Source organism: Heterodontus francisci, chromosome 13, assembly GCF_036365525.1.
Source record: "Heterodontus francisci isolate sHetFra1 chromosome 13, sHetFra1.hap1, whole genome shotgun sequence".
NCBI lineage: Eukaryota > Metazoa > Chordata > Chondrichthyes > Heterodontiformes > Heterodontidae > Heterodontus > Heterodontus francisci.
The window spans coordinates 30,945,480-30,961,949 of NC_090383.1; the positions used below are offsets into that span (position 1 = coordinate 30,945,480).

General features: G+C 42.7%; 1 protein-coding gene across 3 annotated transcripts in view; it reads left to right on the top strand.

The window, feature by feature from the left end:
• The window catches only part of agpat4 (1-acylglycerol-3-phosphate O-acyltransferase 4 (lysophosphatidic acid acyltransferase, delta)), a 247,761-nt gene that overhangs the window by 12,089 nt on the left and 219,202 nt on the right, over window positions 1–16,470 (top strand). Inside the window, exon 1 of one of the 3 annotated variants that reach the window (XM_068044612.1) lies at window positions 4,103–4,126. The exons of the other annotated variants lie outside the window; for them this stretch is intronic. The gene's annotated coding sequence lies outside the window, so the exon portion shown is untranslated. Of the gene's footprint in view, window positions 1–4,102; window positions 4,127–16,470 lie in introns of those variants that run through there. 3 annotated transcript variants of the gene reach the window in all.

A 16,470-nucleotide genomic window follows, 5' to 3' on the forward strand; every position in this document is an offset into this window, starting at 1 on the left:
CTGCCTTCTCCCCACAACCCTGCACATTCTTCCTTTTTCATATAACTGTCTAATTCCCTTTTGAATGCTTCAATTGAACCTTCCTCCACCAGGTTCTCAGGCAGCGCATTCCAGATCTTAACCACTCGCTGCGTGAAAAAGTTTTTTCCTCATATCGCTTTTGCTTCTCTTACTGAATACTTTAAATCTGTGCCCTCTTGTTCTCGATCCTTTCATGAGTGGGAACAGTTTATCTCTATCTACTCTGTCCAGACCCCTCATGATTTTGAATACCTCTATCAAAACATCTCTCAGCCTTCTCTTCTCCAATAAATATTGGCCAAGACCTGGGGCAGAACTCCCTTCTCTTCAAACTAGTACCTTGGGATCTTTTTATGTCCACCCTAGAAGGCAGATGAGGCCTCAGATCTGAACCAAGAGAGATTGGGGAAACTGGGCCTGTATTCTCTAGAATTTTGAAGAATGAGAGTTGATCTCATTGAAACCTTCAAAAGACTTAAAGGCATAGACAGGGTAGATGCAGCTCAGATGTTTCCCCTGGTTGGGGAGTCTAGAACCAGGGGACACAATTTCAAAATAAGGGGGAAGCCACTTAGCACGGGGATGAGGAGAAATTTCTTTACTCAGAGGGTTGTGAATCTTTGGAATTCTCTACCCAGAGGGCTGTGGAAGCTCAGTTATTGAGTATGTTTAAAGAAGAGATTGACAGATTTCTAAATACTAATGACATAAAGGGATAGTGTGGGGGAAAAAGGCATTGAAGTGATCAGCCATGATCATATTGAATAGCAGAGCAGACTCGATGGGCTACTCCTCCTATGTAAGACCATACTCTCCAACAGTGCGGCACTCCCTCCACTGGGAGTGTGAGCCTGAATTTTTTTTTTTGCTTGAGTCTGGTGTGGGATTTGAACTCGACCTCTGACCCAGAGATCTGAGTACTACCAACTGAGCCATCGCTGACCAGGAGGAGCCGGAATGCAGCTCTAGGCTCTGTAAGAATAATGTACTTTGGGCCTCCTGCTGGCACGGCGGGACGGGTGGGGTGAGCGGCTGAAGTCCAAATTCCTGCCTTGCTGTAAGCAAATGTCATCAAACATATTTCAGTTTATTCACGTTATGAAACTCAGTTGTGTACAGGCCATTCCTTAAAGGTAGGGCTCAAGAGATTAAATGTCGAACTACAAGTTAGCTATTACTGCAATCATCAGACTATTGCTTCTTTGTCCACATTTTCTTTTCTTACAATTAACCTTTCACCTTTTCAAAATAGATTGGATGTAGTAGTCTAAAGATTGAGATTTAAAGCAGGAAATTGATAAACATGAGATATGATATCCAACTTGCATCATTCACAAGCTGTGTGTAAATGCTTTGCAAAAATTGTTTTTTTTTGTTGTTGTTTCATAGAGATAATCCTGCTTTGGCCTCACTGAAGGGAGTCCGCCCATAGTGCCTGTGCTGACTCTGAGCAATGCAATTAATTCCAGTCCCCTATTTGCGTATATAATGTATAGGATCATGCTGGAAATAATATATTAAATTAAGCTAAAACGTCAATTCCAATGAAGCCACGATCCGTCTTTTTTCACTTCTTTTAAAGGAAGAAAACCGTCGGCTAGGCATTTTGTATTATCCATTAAGAGGGCATCAGTCGCTAATATTCCATCCACTGCCCAACTCCGAGCGCAAGTACATATCCCTCTGCTTGGCACCTTCATCCATCAGGATCACATCAAAAGAATTGCAAGTGTAAACATAAGTCTTAGCCATCCTTAGTAAGACCCAGCACTAGCTTCCCTTCCCACAGTGAAATCCAGCTTTGAAGACCACAACCTTAATTTTAATTCTGTTTTAAGCACTAGTCTAGAATGGCACCAACCACATAATGCAAATCGTACTACTACATGATGGGAAGTCTGCCATATTGGTCTGCTGGAGACATTGAGGAATGGCTTCCATTAGTCTTGTTGAGTGCAGAAGTCCCCATTTTCCAATTGTAATTGTTTACAAGGTTATTTAAAGTTGGCCCTTTTACAATCAATACACACTTTCTTTTTCAAGACTTTCTCCTTTTACCTCCCCAATTTTAAAGATGTAACCTAAGTTGGTATACAGTTGCCTCTGGTAACTTGCAAAGTGACCATGCTTCATATTTGATCCTATATAGTGAGTGTTGAGCTGTTTTGACCAAAGTGACATCACAACCAAGTTTGATCCTAGCTCCTCTGATCTGTGTACACCATGCTTTCCTTTAGGGCTGCCTGGGAAGTGATGTGGAGAGAGAACCCTGACTAATTTTTCCTCCTTCCTACAAGGCATGGTGAGGACCGCTTTCATGCCCCTAATGGTGCCCCAATTGAGATCATCTAACTCAAAATAGAATGGGGATTGAACCCAGGACTTTCCTTGCTTGTTTGATTTGGTACTGAACCAGGAAACAATTAGGGCAGCTATTTGCTATATTCTTGCCTTGTATTGGACCCGCAAATATGGGTCTTCTCCCAGAGAGGAAGTGACTGCATCAAGTTTCTGAAAAAACTTGTAATTTAATCCTATACATGAGGACGGGGGTGAATAGGTTATCTCAGTCCAATTTTTGAGGCATTCATCTTTCACATTGCTGTGAAATATATTCAATTAAAACCATATTATTTTAATCTGCTCTGCATTGCTGTTTGTGTTTCTCTTTTATGTCTTGTCAATTGCATAGCAGGCTGCGTGAAACAAGGCATTCATTATTGCTTTTACAATGCTTCTCAGTTTAACAGAACCTTCCTTTTTAGGCCTATTCATAATAAATGTGGTCATTTTTGCTACAGGAATTACATGCCCCTTGCCTATGCTGTCAATGCTTGTATGTAGAAAGTGCATAGTTTGCTCTACGAAGAAGTGCTGCTGGTTTCAAACTTCAAACGCTTAGAAATTTGAATGAAATTAACGAGCATGTATTTGCTATTCTTGTTTCTTAAACAGACAGTCTCCCACACAAATATGGGAAATTCATTTAGAAATGTGCACTATTTTCAGGAAGCATGGCAGGGCTAGCTGTAGAGTTTTGGACAATTCCACTCAAGTATCAGTGGGAGATTGGAATTTTGAATGCATCCTTGGAATTTTGAAATATCATTACCCAAATTTTATAAAAAATCTTTGGGTCATTGAGGCTGTGTGCCACGCCACCAAAAATGGTCACAGCTGGAAGGTGCCCAGGATGCCTTTCTTTATTCTCCCTCCCCCAGCCAAACCCAACGTTAGTCAGGTCAGCCCAGTGACCTTTTTTCTCAGACACAGCAAATCACTGACTGATTTGGCATTCCACAGTTCAGTTTATTTCCTTTCCTTGACTAATGAAGGGAGTAGATTGTAACATTGGAGGACAATTAAAAATTGAGGAGTTGTCAAAACTTCAGAGGAGGAGAACAAAGAAGTTCTTTCTGTTCCATTGAACATATATTATCTGGTTGCTCACTGATGAGCCTGACTTGAGCAGATGAGGTATGGATAGTGTGAGCCTCAGACAAAGGGAACCTGGGTTAGAGAGTTGGAGCTACAATATTAAACACTATTTCACTTTTATTTAAAAGGTAAAATCATAATTGTTCGCCTTTCTGTTAATCAAAGCTTTCAACAACAACAATTTTTGCATTTGTCGTCTTGCAGTAAAACATCCCAAGGTGCTTCATAGGAGTGTTATCAAACAAAATTTGACACTGAGCCACATGGAGATTATTAGGACAGGTGACCAAACACTTGGTCAAAGAGGTAGGTTTTAAGAACCATCTTAGAGGGGGAGAAGGGTTTAGGGATGAAATTCCAGTGCTCAGGGCATCAGCAGCCAAAGGCACAACCACCAAAAGTGCAGCTAAGAAAATTGGAAATGCGCAAAAGGCCAGACTTGGTGAAAATCAAATTGGTTGCCACATTTCCTACATTACTACAGTGATTACATTTCAAAAGTACTTCTTCAGTTCTAAAGTGTTTTGTAACATCCTTAGGTTGCGAAAAGTGCTATAATTTCTTAATTGCTTGCTTGCTTTCTGTGCAAGGATGTTCAAGAAGACTTAGAAGAACAGGAGTAGGAGATAGCCAGAGGAAAAACTAATTACCAAAACATATCGTGATTGTAAGAATCTATTTTAACAGCATAATTGTAATCTTAAATCTCTTTTACTTTTAGTATGACTATAATTAGAAATGCGACCTGTGGAGGAAAATACTTTACTTTATCCTATGAATAAAAAAAAGTGCAATAAATAAATAGTTGGCAATTCCCTTCTCACTACTACTTGTCCATTTTACTTCAGTCTTGTCTCTAGCGAGGAGCAATCCTTTGGCTTAGTGGTAGCATTCACTGCCTCTGAGTTACAAGGTACAGGGTTCAATACATGTTCTAGATAGTCCGAGAGTGAATTTTGGGTTAGCATCCCGATGCTCTTGTCTGGTATGTAAGGGTGCTGCTGCCCCGCATCTTCCCCCCCGCCCCACCACCCCACCTCATTGTATAGGTTGTGGACCTCATAAAATCCTCCTGGTGTATACCTCTATAGTGCAAATTATTCTTTTGGCTGGTATGTAGATGGTTACGTGCATGAAAGCAGTGTTCACATTATGGCTAAATCAGCATCCTGAGCCCGTCCACTACTTCACTATCCTGTCTGCCCTTTGGAAGGACTGACTATAGACATTGGTGGTCATCTCAGCTGACCAGGGAGTGAGGAGCTCCTTTCATTTCCTACCTGTCCTCAGAGTGAGGGGAGCCCAGAGCTTCCAAAGAGCACAGCTGACTGGGAGAAGCCTCGGCGGGCAGAGTTCCTGACCGGTAAGTATAAAAAACTTACCTCTGGTTTAAAAAAAAACTGAAAGTGACATCACAGGAAAGCTGTGACCTGATTGGCTGGTAGGGAATTTTTTTTTACTGAATTTGAAAATAAAACATTGATAAAATTGATTAAAACCCTAATTAACTAATTAATAAGTAGAGTAACTCAACCAGAGGGAGGAGATTACTGTATTTAGTTAGCATTTAATATTTATAGTAGGAATCTAGCACTAGGGACCATATAGTTATAATAATTTAGTAAGGATTTAATAAGTATTTATCTTAAATTAATTTATTAATTAGTGCTAGAAATGTCAGTTAGAGGGGTGAAGTGCTTCACCTGTGAGATGTGGGAGGTCCGTGACGCTTCCAGCCTTCCGGACAACTACATCTGCAGGAAGTGTACCCAGTTGCAGCTCCTCACAGACAGCATGGATCGGTTGGAGCGGCAACTGGATGCACTTAGGAGCATGCAGGTGGCAGAGAGAGTCATAGACAGGAGTTTTGGAGAAGTGGTTACACCCAAGGTGCAGGCAGATAGATGGGTGACCGCTAGAAGGGGCAGGCAGTCAGTGCAGGAATCCCCTGTGGCTATCCCCCTCTCTAACAAGTATACTGTTTTGGATACTGTTGGGGGGGATGGCCTATCAGGGGAAAACAGCAGCAGCCAGAGCAGTGGCACCACGGCTGGCACTGTTGTTCAGCAGGGAGGGACAAAGCGCAGAAGAGCAATAGTTATAGGGGACTCTATAGTCAGGGGCACAGATAGGCGCTTCTGTGGACGTGAAAGAGACTCCAGGATGGTATGTTGCCTCCCTGGTGCCAGGGTCAAGGATGTCTCTGAACGGACAGGGGGCATTCTGAAGGGGGAGAGTGAACAGTCAGACGTTGTGGTACACATCGGTACCAATGACATAGGCAGGAAGAATGACGAGGTCCTGCAGGGGGAGTTTAGGGAGTTAGGTAGAAAGTTAAAAGACAGGACCTCGATGTTGTAATCTCGGGATTACTCCCTGTGCCACGTGCCAGTGAGGCTAGAAATAGGAAGATAGTGCAGCTAAACACGTGGCTGAACAGCTGGTGGAGAAGGGAGGGTTTCAGATATCTGGATCATTGGGATCTCTTCCGGGACAGGTGGTACCTGTCCAAGAAGGACGGGTTGCATCTAAACTGGAGGGTCACAAATATCCTGGCTGCGAGGTTTGCGAGCGTCACCCGGGAGGGTTAAACTAGTGTGGCAGGGGGGTGGGAACGAGAGCAGTAGGACAGCAAGTGAAATAAATGAGGGGGAACTAGTAAATAAGGCCAGTAAGACTAAGAGGAAGAGCAGGCAGGGAGATGTTGCGGAGCACAGTGGGACTGGTGGTCTGAAGTGCATTTGTTTCAATGCAAGAGGTATGACAGGTAAGGCAGATGAACTTAGAGCTTGGATTAGCACTTGGAACTATGATGTTGTTGCTATTAGAGACTTGGTTGAGGGAAGGACAGGATTGGCAGCTAAATGTTCCACGATTTAGAAGCTTCAGGCGGGATAGAGGGGGATGTAAAAGGGGTGGGGGAGTTGCATTACTTGTTAAGGAGAATATCACAGCTGTACTGCGGGAGGACATCTCGGAGGGGTCATGCAGCGAGGCAATATGTGTGGAGCTCAAGAATAGGAAGGGTGCTGTCACGATGTTGGGGGTTTTCTACAGGTCTCCCAACAGCCAGCGGGAGGTGGAGGAGCAGACATGTAGACAGATTTTGGAAAGATGTAAAGGTAACGGTTGGAGTGGTGAGTGATTTTAACTTCCCCTATATTGACTGGGACTCACTTAGTGCTAGGGGCTTAGATGGGGCAGAATTTGTAAGGAGCATCCAGGAGGGCTTCTTGAAACAATATGTAGATAGTCCAACTAGGGATGGGGCCGTACTGGACCTGGTATTGGGGAATGAGCCCGGCCAGGTGGTTGAAGTTTCAGTAGGGGAGCATTTCAGGAACAGTGACCATAATTCCATAAGTTTTAAGGTACTTGTGGATAAGGATAAGAGTAGTCCTCGGATGAAGGTGCTAAATTGGGGGAAGGCTAATTATAACAATATTAGACAGGAACTGAAGAATTTAGATTGGGGGCGGCTGTTTGAGGGTAAATCAACATCTGTCATGTAGGAGTCTTTCAAATGTCAGTTGATTAGAATCCAGGACCAGCATGTTCCTGTGAGGAAGAAGGATAAGTTTGGCAAGTTTCGGGAACCTTGGATAACGCGGGATGTTGTGAGCCTTGTCAAAAAGAAAAAGGAAGCATTCGAAAGGGCTGGAAGGCTAGGAACAGACGAATCCCTTGAGGAATATAAAGACAGTAGGAAGGAACTTAAGCAAGGAGTCAGGACAGCTAAAAGGGGTTATGAAAAGTCATTGGCAAACAGGATTAAGGATAATCCCAAGGCTTTTTATACATATATAAAGAGCAAGAGGGTAACTAGGGAAAGGGTTGGCCCGCTCAAGGACAGAGAAGGGAATCTATGTGTGGAGCCAGAGGAAATGGGCGCAGTACTAAATGAGTACTTTGTATCAGTATTCACCAAAGAGAAGGACTTGGTGGATGATGAGCCGAGGGAAGGGAGTGTAGATAGTCTCAGTCATCTCATTATCAGAAAGGAGGAGGTGTTGGGTGTCTTGCAAAGCATTAAGGTAGATAAGTCTCCAGGGCCTGATGGGATCTACCCCAGAATACTAAGGGAGGCAAGGGAAGGAATTGTTGGGGCCTTGACAGAAATCTTTGCATCCTCATTGGCTACAGGTGAGGTCCCAGAGGACTGGAGAATAGCCAATGTTGTTCCTTTGTTTAAGAAGGCTAGCAAGGATGATCCAGGAAATTATAGGCCGGTGAGCCTTGCATCAGTGGTAGGGAAATTTATTAGAGAGGATTCTTCGGGACAGGATTTACTCCCATTTGGAAACAAACAAACTTATTAGCGAGAGGCAGCATGGTTTTGTGAAGGGGAGGTCGTGCCTCACTAATTTGATTGAGTTTTTTGAGGAAGTGACGAAGATGATTGATGAAGGAAGGGCAGTGGATTTGGGTGGAAATTAGAAACTCTAAGAAGAAAAAGTCATTGATAGGCGTAGTCTATAGGCCACCAAATAATAACATCACATTGGGGCGGGCAATAAACAAAGAAATAACTAATGCCTGTAAAAATGGTACGGCAATTATCATGGGGGATTTTAATCTACATGTAGATTGGACGAACCAGCTCAGTCAGGGTAGCCTTGAGGAGGAGTTCGTTGAGTGTATCTGTGATAGTTTTCTTGAACAGTATGTAATGGAACCGACGAGGGAGCAAGCTATCCTAGATCTAGTCCTGTGAAATGAGACAGGAATAATTAATGACCTCATAGTTAGGGATCCTCTTGGAAGGAGTGATCACAGTATGGTTGAATTTAGAATACAGATGGAGAGTGTGAAGATAAAATCCAATACCAGGGTCCTGCGCTTGAACAAGGGGGACTACAATAGAATGAGGGAGGACTTGGCTAAAGTGGACTGGAAACAAAGATTTTATGGTGGGACAGTTGACGAGCAGTGGAGGACTTTCAAAGCAATTTTTCAAAGTGCTCAGCAAAAGTATATTCCAGTGAAAAGGAAGGACTGGAAGAAAAGGGGTAATCTGCCATGGGTGTCTAAGGAAATAAGGGAGGCGATCAAATTGAAAGAGAAGGCATACAAAGTGACCAAAAGCAGCATGAAACTAGAAGATTGGGAAAACTTTAAAGGTCAACAGAAAGCCACAAAAAGAGCTATAAAGAAAAGTAAGACAGAACATGAGAAAAAACTAGCACAGAATATAAAGACAGATAGCAAAAGTTTCTATAAATATATAAAACGAAAAAGAGTGGCTAAAGTAAACGTTGGTCCTTTAGAGGATGAGAAGGGAAATTTAGTTATGGGATATGATGAAATGGCCGAGGCATTGAACAGGTATTTTGTATCGGTCTTCACAGTGGAGGACATTAATAACATGCCAGTAATTGACAAAGAGACGAACGTAGGTGAGGACCTGGAAACAATCATTATTACGGAAGAGGTAGTGTTGGGCAAGCTAATGGAGCTAAGGATTGATAAGTCTCCTGGCCCTGATGGAATGCATCCCAGGGTACTAAAAGAGATGGCGGGAGAAATAGCAGGTGCACTGGTGGTAATTTTCCAAAATTCGCTGGACTCTGGGGTAGTCCCAGCTGATTGGAAAACAGCAGATGTGACGCCACTGTTTAAAAAGGGAGGTAGACAAAAGATGGGGAATTATAGACCGGTTAGCTTAACCTCTGTAGTGGGGAAGATGCTTGAGTCTATTATCAAGGAAGAAATAGCAGGGCATCTCGATAGAAATTGTCCCGTTGGGCAGACGCAGCATGGGTTCATGAAGGGCAGGTCATGCTTGACAAATCTTTTGGAATTCTATGATGACATTATGAGCAAGGTGGACAATGGGGACCCAGTGGATGTGGTGTACCTAGATTTCCAAAAGGCCTTCGACAAGGTGCCGCACAAGAGGCTGCTGAATAAGATAAGGATGCATGGCGTTAGTGGTAAAGTATTAGCATGGATAGAGGATTGGTTGACTAACAGGAAGCAGAGAGTGGGGATAAATGAGTGCTATTCTGGTTGGCAATCAGTCACTAGTGGTGTGCTTCAGGGATCGGTGTTGGGACCGCAATTATTTACAATTTACATAGATGATTTGGAGTTGGGGACCATGTGTAGGGTGTCAAAGTTTGCAGATGACACTAAAATGAGTGGCAGAGCAAAGTGTGCAGATGACTGTGAAACTTTGCAGAGGAACATAGATACATTGAGTGAGTGGGCAAAGGTCTGGCAGATGGAATACAATGTTAATAAATGTGAAGTCATTCATTTCGGTAGGAGTAACAGTAAAAAGGATTATTACTTGAATGGTAGAAAGTTACAGCATGCTGCTATGCAGAGGGACCTGGGTGTCCTTGTGCATGAATTGCAGAAGGTTGGTCTGCAGGTACAGCAAGTAATTAGGAAGGCAAATGGAATTTTGTCCTTCATTGCTAAAGGGATTGAGTTTAAAAGCAGAGAGGTTATGTTGCAGCTGTATAAGGTACTGGTGAGGCCGCACCTGGAGTACTGTGTGCAGTTTTGGTCTCCTTACTTGAGAAAGGATATACTAGCACTGGAGAGGGTGCAGAGGAGGTTCACTCGGTTGATTCCGGAGTTGAGGGGGTTGGCTTATGAGGAGAGACTGAGTAGATTGGGATTATATTCATTGGAGTTCAGAAGAATGAGGGGGGATCTTATAGAAACATATAAAATCATGAAGGGAATAGATAAGATACAAGTAGAGAGAATGTTTCCATTGACAGGTGAAGCTAGGACAAGAGGGCATAGCCTCAAGATTAGGGGGAGCCGATTTAGGACTGAATTAAGAAGAAACTTCTTCACCCAGAGGGTTGTTAATCTATGGAATTCCTTGCCCAGTGAAGTAGTTGACGCTTCTTCAGTAAACGTTTTTAAAGCTAAGGTAGATATCTTTTTGAACAGTAAAGGAATTAAGGGATACGGTGAGAGCACGGATAAGTGGATCTGAGTCCACGAAAAGATCAGCCATGATCTTATTGAATGGTGGAGCAGGCTCGAGGGGCCGGACGGCCTACTCCTGCTCCTAGTTCTTATGATCTTATGATGTTATCTATGTGGACTTAAGTAAAGCCTTTGACAAGGTCCCTCATGGCAGACTGGTACAAAAGGTGAAGTCACACGGGATCAGAGGTGAGCTGGCAAGATGGATACAGAACTGGCTCTGTCATAGGGTAGCAGAGGGTAGCAGTGGAAGGGAGCTTTTCTGAATGGAGGGATGTGACTACTGGTGTTCCGCAGGGATCAGTGCTGGGACCTTTGCTCTTTGTCGTATATATAAATGATTTGGAGGATAATGTAGCTGGTCTGATTAGTAAGTTTGCGGACGACACAAAGGTTGGTGGAGTTGCAGATAATGATTAGGATTGTCAGAGGATACAGCAGTATATAGATCGGTTGGAGACTTGGGCGGAGAAATGGCAGATGGAGATTAATCCGGACAAATGTGAGGTAATGCATTTTGGAAGGTCTAATGCAGGTGGGAGGTATACAGTAAATGGCAGAACCCTTAGGAGTATTGACAGGCAGAGAGATCTGGGCGTACAGGTCCACAGGTCACTGAAAGTGGCAGCGCAGGTGGATAAGGTAGTCAAGAAGGCATACGGCATGCTTGCCTTCATTGGTCGCGGTATAGAGTATAAAAATTGGCAAGTCATGCTGCAGCTGTACAGAACTTTAGTTAGGCCACACTTAGAATATTGCGTGCAATTCTGGTCGCCACACTACCAGAAGGACGTGGAGGCTTTGGAGAAGGTACAGAAGAGGTTTACCAGGATGTTGCCTGGTCTGGAGGGCATTAGCTATGAGGAGAGGTTGGATAGACTCTGGTTTCACTGGAACGACGGAGGTGGAGGGGTGACATGATAGAGGTTTACAAAGTTATGAACGGCATGGACAGAGTGGATAGTCAGAAGCTTTTTCCCAGGGTGGAAGAGTCATTTACTAGGGGACATAGGTTTAAGGTGAGAGGGGCTAAGTTTAGAGGGGATGTGCGAGGCAAGTTCTTTACACAGAGGGTGGTGAGTGCCTGGAACTTGCTGCTGGGGGAGGTGGTGGAAGCAGGTACGATAATGACGTTTAAGAGGCATCTTGACAAATACATGAATAGGATGGGAATAAAAGGGATACGGTCCCCGGAAGTGCAGAAGGTTTTAGTTTAGGCAGGCATCAAGATCGGCGCAGGCTTGGAGGGCCGAATGGCCTGTTCCTGTGCTGTACTGTTCTTTGTTCTTTCTTTGTTCTTTGACTCGACTCCCAACTTGATCACGTATGTGGCAAATTAAGCATTTTCGATACGCACTTAAATATGAATTCAGTTATGATTTAATGCTGTCTAGTTACTTGATCATTTTTTTTTCCATGTCAGCAATTCTTTGTGAGGTTTGCAGAAAAGTGGAAAATTGTATCCATGATTTATATTATCAATTTATCTGTGGTCCAGACACTGAACATAATGGGTGGCCTGAGAGTGATCTTGCATCTTTAAAATCTCTGTGGTAAACCTAAAGGGCTAGACTCTGACACAAAGCAGTGGCGTGAGGATTGACATTTACTTGGAATATATAAGTCTAGCTATAAAACAAACTGTTAGTCTTTAAGGCAAATGACAATTATAAGTGACTGGAACTAAACTGTAAAGCTATAATTCAACAATTGAGGTGTATGATCAGGAACCATAAAAGCAACGCTGAAGCAATTTATGGTTAACATCTAAACCCAGAGATTGAATTTAAGCTTTTAATTCACTCCTAAGTATTTGTTGTTTTATCCTAATTTATAATGTTTTTTGGCTTTGCCTGGGCATGTTCCATGTGAATTGAACTAAATTGAAGCTGAAGTCTAAACAGGCTGAAGCCTCAGGTCAAACCATCCTATCTTTCTTCCCCCTTCAGTTTATTAATAGATGGAATCTTAAATTTGAGAGCTAGTGGCCTTGGGATTCATACAGAGAAACACATTATATATTGGAGCTACCATCTTCCTATGCACCTTGCTCTGAATCCTGGCCACTGTTTCCATCTGGAGAGATGGGAAGGAATGGTGGGTATTTGCCGTCTGGAGAGCAGGATGCTGAGTTATCCCTTGAATGTTGTGGGTGAAGTGATTTCCCTGTTCTGCTGTCCACTTGAGGACAAGTTTGTCAAACTGCTAATTTTGTGTCCAAAGTGATATGAAAAGCTTACCATGTTGCAACTTAGCAACAAGTAGCGAACAAATATGTGCTGAAGGAAGATTATGGTGAATTTGCTTCTTCAACACTTTTTTTCTGCTGTAAATCAGACACAGTTTAATGTCAACTGAGGCTCATTTTAGGAGCAGTCCCACTTCTGAATCAGAAAGTTGTGGATCCAAGTTCTGCTAAAGGAACGTGAGCCCATAAACTAGGCTGACACTCCAGTGCAATACTGAGGGAGTGCTGCACAGTTGGCAGTACATCGTTTGGCTGAAATGTTGCACCAAGTCCATGTTGCCCCCTCTAGTGGACAAAAAAGATCCTATGGCCCTATTTTGAAGAGAAGGGGACTCCCCCTGCCCCCCGCCCCCCTCCCCTCACACACACACACACTCAAGTCCTGGCCAATATTTGCTGTTTGTGCTACATTATATACATTATAACAGTGACTACTGTTCTGGCCAAGTGAGGAGGGGGTCACAGTTGCCCCTCTTGCCCTTCCTCTTATTTGACCGCAACAGGGTTCAGGATGCTGGTTTAACTGTGGTCATGATAAAAAAAAACTACACATTCACACGAGAATCTCACACACACAAATAGATGCCAGAGATTTGGTGGTTGGATTAAAGAGTCTAGATTAAATGGAACTTGAATACACAGTCTGTGAAGTGGATGATTTGGTAGTCTTCCGGATGAAGCTGTATTCTGGAAGTCCTCAGCTGGTTAAAGTGCACTTTGCGATTGGTCCGCTTGGCTCAAGGCTTTCTTGGAGGCAGATTTGTAGTTGGTTCTCTTTCCCCTCCCCTCCCCCCCCCCCCCCCCCCCCCCGCCACCCCCCTGTCTGTAGCAATCTGTAGGCTTGGAGGGATTCAGTCGCAGACGGTTTTCAAACTTGTGTTATCTGGGGAGAGAGAAAGGAAGGCACACAGCCTTTTCCTGCTGCACATGCCGAGTTACTGCCTGTTTCTTGAGTCTAACAATACTCCCAGTTTTTTTCAGAGCTGGACAGACAGTCACATGGTTCCCTCAATCCCCTTTGTTTTTAATGAGGTCCAAAGTCTAAAACTCAAGCTCCCTCAGCTGGCGGGACGTCTTCACTTATGAATGCCCCGAGATGGCTTTGAATGTCCTGCTAATGAGGATGATCTGGATATCTACTCAGTTAGCCAAAGCATTGTTCTGGTTGGACTTCTTGTTAGACTTCTGACTCTGGTTGGGGCCTTGTAATGTGCAAAGGTGTTCCAGATGCAAATTGCATCTAGGCTGCCAGTTATTTTTTTTTTAAGTTAACTATGATTTTCTCTTTTAAAAGGTTTTAGTGTAAGTTTTCCACTGATGAATTAAAAATTCCTCATTTTGTGTTTTCTGGACACTACACTTCAAAAGTACTTAATTGGGTGTAAAGCATTTTGAGACAATCTGAAGTTGTGAAAGGTGCTATAAAATGCAAGTCCTTTTCTTTTTTTACAAAGTATAATTGTTACTTTTATTACAACATCTAAGACTTTCTTTGCAGACAACGGAAGCTGAATGAACAGAGTCTTTAGTTCCTGTTTACTGTTTTAAATGATGAGGCCCTGTCCAATCAGCTTTTCAGCTGCCTGGCACTCAGGCAGTTTGGCTGTTAACAAATGCAGTCCAGCGCAGTAGACCTCTTGCTCCATCCCTCTATTCTATGCTCTGTATGGGTGTTATTCTTGTTTGCTGATATTGTGTCTGCTAAATGTGTCAAAAATTTGAAGCAAACACTTTTTTGTTAAACTTAAGAAAAATGCATATGATCAAGTTACTGTATATGCATGTCACATGCACACAATTTGTGCAATTTCTTTAATAATTCCCTGCCAAATCTTTTGACCACTAACCAATAGGCATTGTATAGGTACAGATATCTGTATTGGTAAATACAAGTAAAGGTGCAGTTATACTATAGCATTTGTGCAATGTAAATCTGTTTCACACAAACACGAAAGAGACACAGAGCTAATCTGGGTAATTACAGGCTGGTTAGTTTAAAATCTGTGATAGAGGAAATTTTGGAATCTTTAAATTAAAGCTGAAGCTACTAAATATCTAGATAAAGAGAAAGTAATTAGAAGCAGCTAACATGGATTTCAGTAAGCAACCTGCAAGGAATATTGATAGTGGAACTGGCAAACAAATGGCTGATGCAATTTTGGATTATCAGCCATAATCATATTGAATGGCGGAGCAGGCTCGAAGGGCCGAATGGCCTACTCCTATTTTTCTATTTTTCTAATTCATTGTCAGTAAGACTGCTGTCTTACATTTTGGTAAGAAAAGTAGTTATAATGTGGAAAAAGTCTTGCATTTATATAGCACCTTTTCATTATCTCGGGATGTCCCAAAGTGATTTACAGCCGATGAAGTACTTTTGAAGTGTAGTCCCTGTTATGTAGGAAACCATGCAGCCAATTTACACAGATCCCACAAACAGCAATGAGGTAATCTGTTTTTAGTGATGTTGATTTTGAGATATAAATATTGGCCAGGACACTAGTGAGAACTCCACTACTCTTTAAGATAGTGCTATGGGATCTTTTATGCTCATCCAAGACGGCAGACAGTGCCTTGATTTAACATCTCACCCGAAAGACAGCACCTCCAACAGTGTGTATCTCTCTCTCTCTCTCTCTCTCTCTCTCGCGCTCTCTTGCTCTCGCACTCCGTGCTGCACTAGAGCATCTGATTTGTGTTCTCAAATCTTTAAATGGGGTGTTGTGGGGAAGCTGGAGGATGTGGAAGGGCAGAGGGATTTGTAGGTTCCTGTTCACAAGCCATTAAATGCAGCACCTCAAATGGTTATGGCCATAAAAAAAATCTAATGGAATATTGGGTTTTATGCCAAGAGGTGTAGGATATAAAAGTTGAGATGTAATAGTAAATGCTAAACTTTTTGTAAGAGCTTAATTAAGAGTACTGTGTACAGTTGTGGGATCCTCATTTATAGGTCGGATGTTGAGGCAATAGAAAGGGTACAGTGCAGTTGCTGCTTGTTATGAGAAATATGAAGGAAGACCTGAAAAACTGTGGCTGCTGTCCATAGAACTGAGAAAATTATGGGGTAATTTGATAAAGGTGGTTTAAAATTATGAAGATATGGGACAAAGCAGATGGAAACAGACTGTTTGTTTATTTCCTGTGATGAGGGGCTCAGATATGTTTTTATAAATGGCTGTGTACTTTTAAGTTCTTGGACTATGGCTATACTGAAAGAGGAGCCTAATGATATGAAAATAAATAATTGATACCAGTTATTCATTATCTCCAAATAATGTGGAAAAGTTTAGGGGAGATTTATGGAAATATAGTTCACTTTTATTTTCTTATTTCCCACTGCTATTGTGGTGTGGCTCACCATTTGTTCATGGTCACTCTGCACAGCTGAATGGGGCCAATGTCCTCCAGGAATCTTTTTCTACCAATTTAAGGATAATTTATTACAGTGAGCTCATGCCAGTTGGTTGTATTCATTCTACCCAATTATCCTCCCAATGCCCTTAACTCCGACTCGGGAATAAATATGACCGTTTCATACTTGCACAAGTATCTGGAATGTGAATGGTCATATGACTTGTCAACACAGTGGTGCAGTGGTTAGCACTGCAGCCTCACAGCTCCAGCGACCCAGGTTCAATTCTGGGTACTGCCTGTGCGGAGTTTGCAAGTTCTCATTAGAGAAATGGCAGATGGAGTTTAATCCGGACAAATGTGAGGTAATGCATTTTGGAAGGTCTAATGCAGGTGGGAGGTATACAGTAAATGGCAGAACCCTTAGGAGTATTGACAGGCAGAGAGATCTGGGCGTA